We start from the raw sequence: 5,000 nt of genomic DNA, 5'->3' as shown, positions 1-5,000 counted from the left end.
TCCTAAAGTTAGGAGTGACACGCCCATTATTTTTAGGAGTAGCTCCTAAATTTGCCACTTAGGAGCTACTTTTAGCCTTAAAATTCTTTGTGAATACGGCCCCAGATCTTTCTAATCAGCGAGACATCAAGTCAAGGCTGCATAGTGCCAAAGGTACTATGAGACATGCAAAAACACATACTCTATGCTTCTTATCTTTCTATCTATGCTTCTTATCTTTCAAAAGTCAAAATATATACAAAAGCTATTTCTTGAGTCTTATCAAGATCAATCTTAAGATATTTCAATGTGCATAAAAATAGCTTTAAGGCCGACAGCCGAAAAGATAGATTCTAAAAACAATCAAGCCTTTAACCCATTTGACATTTGAACCATTTTTCCCTTTGTCAAGAGTGTCATCTTAATAAAGAGTTTACTCAGGTCCAACCCAAGTGATTTTACTGTAACTGACTTTGGAAATGTTTGAAGTTTCCCATTCCCATTCGAGCAGCGCCAATGAAGGCCAGGACACACTGCTCAGTCCAATCGGGCTATTCTCTCAGCAGAAGAGTCCCCTAGGACCCATCCCCAGCGTGGGGCAGAGTGGTGGCTAAAGCCTGTTGATGTGGCGTGCAAAGATGCAACAGGTGCTGCTAGAGGGAGAGTCCCCTCATGACTCATACAATACAAATACTCTTAATGAAAGTGACGTACAATATAGAGAAAAGGTTTCCAGCTACTAGAAAGGCAAATGAGTTGAGGATAAACCTTTTGCCTACTGTATCTTTTGAACTTGAGTTAGGTATTTATTTATTTACTTTAGTTAGTACATTAGTTAGCAACTTATTTAAGTTGGGGTCTTTTCATTTCAATCTATACACTGTCAGAAATCGAAGTGAATTAAAACAGTAACTGATACACTTTTAGTTAATGTCCTGTCAGTGCTTCTTTTTTTAAAAGCCTTATTACATTTTTCACTTGGAACAGCAGAGCTTCATGTCATATCATGTCGCACATGTATTAGCAACATCAGAGCTTCATGTCATGTCATGTCGCACATGTATTAGCAACATCAGAGCTTCATGTCATGTCATGTCAAAAATGTATTAGCAACAGCAGAGCTTCATGTCATGTCATGTCGCACATGTATTAGCAACATCAGAGCTTCATGTCATGTCATATCGCACATGTATTAGCAACATCAGAGCTTCATGTCATGTCATGTCGCACATGTATTAGCAACATCAGAGCTTCATGTCATGTCATATCGCACATGTATTAGCAACATCAGAGCTTCATGTCATACCGCACATGTATTAGCAACATCAGAGCTTCATGTCATATCGCACATGTATTAGCAACATCAGAGCTTCATGTCATGTCATGTCGCACATGTATTAGCAACATCAGAGCTTCATGTCATGTCATGTCGCACATGTATTAGCAACATCAGAGCGGGTGCTAACCATCAGCCAAAAGTTCATGGTCTTCTTGGTAAGCCGTATGTGTGATTTTGTGTGTGTGGTGTGTGTGTGTGTGTGTGTGTGTGTGTGTGTGTGTGTGTGTGTGTGTGTGTGTGTGCGTGTGTATGTGTGTGTGTGCGTGTTGTATATCCTGACAGACACCCTAAAACGGTTGTTGGCTCTGTCACCGCAGAGTGTGCGAGGCGGCCGGATGACGGCACCAAGGTTTCACTACGGAGGCCAGAGGTCACGTACGCACGTCACTATCAAACCACCAGAGTTCAGACGCGCATGCAGCCTGGTTTCAGGTGTGGATCTCGGCGGTCGAGGTTCCCCCACAATAAAGAGGAAACCATAGAAACAGGTGGGTGACAGAAGAGACAAAGAGTCTATATCTTTAGTCTGAGGCTTCTGAGTACTCTATTGTATTCACTACCACTCATTTCTCTCCTGCAGAGGAGTCGACAGAGTTGACTCTAAAAGGACATCTTATGGATATTTCCAACGCTGGAATTCTGCCACTGCAGGTATCTAAATTCCAAGAAGAAGACAGATAGCCTTTTGGCATGCCAGTGATTAACAGGGTGATTATTAACTTATTCACTGTTCCTTTTGGGGCTATTGGGGCAAAATTGAACATTCTGTGTGTGTGTGTGTGTGTGTGTGTGTGTGTGTGTGTGTGTGTGTGTGTGGTCCAGTGTTGTCCAGTCAGTGGCAGTGCACTCTTTCTGTAGGATGGGCAGCAATGACTCACTCACCGTAAGTGTGGCAGCGCAGCGCAGGGCCTCAAGCCTCAGGCCTCCTCTTCAGCCCAAACCTCCTTCTGTCAGAGAACACCCACCCACACACACACACACACACCTGCAGGTCAGTCAAGGCCAACATCTCCACTTCCAGGAAACTTCAGCTGAGAATAACTGAATTATTTGCATCAACTGGATATGACTCAGCTAAATGGCAAAACATATGCTGCCATCCTATGCATGAATTTTGGGACCTGTACTTCCTGAACCTAAAATTAAACCAAGCACTGCATTTAATTCATAACAATAATAATAATAGTCTACATCCCGCTTCATCACGACCATAAAACATAATTATTTACTACTACACCACAAAACATTATAATCTAGTGTGTATAGTCATTACATTACTAAAAGTAATAAAATATCCAAGTATAATAACAGCATGACTATCCAACTCCTCCCAAATCTCTCTCCGTGGCTCGTGTTATTGACTCTCAGCCCACTCTACGCCCAGATGCACACACCCTCTGTGTCTCCGAGCACGGCAGCTTTGCTATTGATTTTTCACACACAGCACATCCATCCACCAAAGACTTACAAACGCTTTATCATACTTAATATGAAACAGAGCCTCCGGGCTGTACACGCATCCCCCCCCACCCCCACCCCGGCCTGCCCCCTCGGGGGGATCATTCATTAGCGCAGCTAACCTTGACTGCCAGGTTTCGACCATAATCTTATCAGGCTCCAGGGCAAGTTATTAATTAATGCCGCGCTCGGATTCAGGACAGACGGTGGAAGCGGAGGCAGATCAGGGGTTAGCCAGGAACTGGCGTCTCGGTTAAGACTCGCCAAGGTGAAGAGAATCTATGGAGGGTTTTTTTTTTTTGTTCATCCCCTTATTTCCATATGTGATCCTTTCCCACCCATCCCCCCCCCTTTCTGCTGCTCCCTCTCCGCCAGGTTGGCCTCCAGGTGGGGAGGCCCCTCTTACTGTACATCCTGTGATAAATATGGGTTCCCCTATGAAGATTAGGTAAAGTGTGGATTTGCCTGCATTTGTATGTGTAGGAAATTCTGTCCTGGAGAAAATTAAATATAGGACTATACAAGTATGAGTGGGTGAATGGAGTATGTGTATGTGGGTGGGTGGGTGTATTCTAATTGATTCTTCTGTAGGACTTCCTAGTCTATATGCATTCTCATTTATCTGACACACTTAACAGTAGTCAGAGAAAGTTATAAATACACTTACTCACTAATGTGTCCAACCTCACACGCATAAGCCTACTTTTCTCTCACTCAGTCACTCACTCGCTTGCTCGCTCACTCAACTCACTCACTCACTCACTCGCTCACTCACTGACTCACTCACTCACTCACTGACTCACTCACTCGCTCTCTCACTCACTCACTCTGTTTGTAACGTGCATGCCCCCACACACACACACACACTTACACACACACTTACACAGAAACACACTGCGCAACATCACCTCGCAGACTTTGATAATGTCTTTAAAAATAAATCAGTGTGATAAGGGCTGCCATGATAGCAGAGACGGACACAGAGCTGAGCCCTGGATGCTTGCTGACGCTCTGGATTGGGCTACGAGGGGGGAGGAGGAGGAGGAGGAGGAGGAGGAGGAGGGAGCTACATTAACTATTGCAGCTGTTTCCTCTCAACTTACAGTGGGGCCGGTGCCACCTATAACACTGGGAGCTTATGGAAAGATTGAGCGCTATTGTGTTTGTTTATGGCTCTTTCCTTTAGGCCTTAAAGAAAAGAGAGCAAGAGGGAGAGAGGGATAGAGAGACTGGCAAAGAGAAAGAGAGAGAGAGAGAGAGAGAGAGGGAGAGAAAGAGAGACTGGCAAAGAGAGAGAGAGAGCGAGAGAGGATATATCTGCGGCAGCACACCCAAAGCTGCTGTTGTTGACATTGTGCTCACGTTTAACCAGTCAATCAAGTCCCTTGGCCCTCTCTCTCTCTCTCTCTCTCTCTCTCTCAAACACACACACACACACACACACACACACACACACACATACACACACACACAGACATACACACACACACACACACAGATCCTAAATGTATTCACCATGTTTACACAGACTTACAGTGGCTATTTTAAAGGCCTTGACATATCCAGGCAACACCGGAATGCAACCCCGAGGATTCCTTGCGGCCTCTTTCATGAGCGCTTTTCTCAGAGGTAAGCATGTACGAACATGATGTTGGATTTTAAATTGAACCCAACCTAGGCAGATCCTAAAGACCTATTTCCAGATTCTAAGGGGCACGTCTACCCATTTTGCCTTTTTTTTCTTGCCCATTTCTTAGCCGGCCTCAATGGTCCGATCCTCCCACATATCCTTCAAAAAGCAGGGGCATTGTGAGGAACTGGACCAGCCCACAAACAACCACAGATAAAGAGTGTTCACTGTGCGTACACCGCAATACGAATGTGTCAAAAGTAATAAGAATGTGCGTTTTCTTTGCATTCACAAACATCCAGTTTGACGTGCAAACACACATGAAGTTTACCAAGCGCAAACACACTTGTGCAATCACACACACAAGCACACACACAGGCTCTCACACACACACACACAGACATACACAAACCGACACACACACACACACACACACCCACACAGACACCCACACAGACACACACACACACACTCCTGTTCCCTGCAGACTTACACAGTCGCAATTTACCAGGAAGCATTTCCACATGGATCTTGTTAAAGGCTGCCTAGGACCAGTGCCAGAAAGCCCTACAGCGGATCTGTTGATACAAACGC

General features: G+C 44.8%; 1 protein-coding gene across 3 annotated transcripts in view; it reads right to left on the bottom strand.

The window, feature by feature from the left end:
• nek6 (NIMA-related kinase 6) overlaps positions 1-5,000 on the bottom strand; it is a 43,327-nt gene that overhangs the window by 29,384 nt on the left and 8,943 nt on the right. Inside the window, exon 2 of one of the 3 annotated variants that reach the window (XM_042059047.1) lies at positions 2,201-2,265. The exons of 1 other annotated variant lie outside the window; for it this stretch is intronic. The gene's annotated coding sequence lies outside the window, so the exon portion shown is untranslated. The remainder of the gene's footprint in view (positions 1-2,200; positions 2,266-5,000) is intronic. One more of the 3 variants, XM_042059048.1, reaches the window with a different exon arrangement.

This window comes from Alosa sapidissima, chromosome 13 (genome assembly GCF_018492685.1).
Source record: "Alosa sapidissima isolate fAloSap1 chromosome 13, fAloSap1.pri, whole genome shotgun sequence".
NCBI lineage: Eukaryota > Metazoa > Chordata > Actinopteri > Clupeiformes > Clupeidae > Alosa > Alosa sapidissima.
Note: the sequence above shows the minus strand (reverse complement) of the source record. Positions and strands in the feature narration are given on the sequence as shown.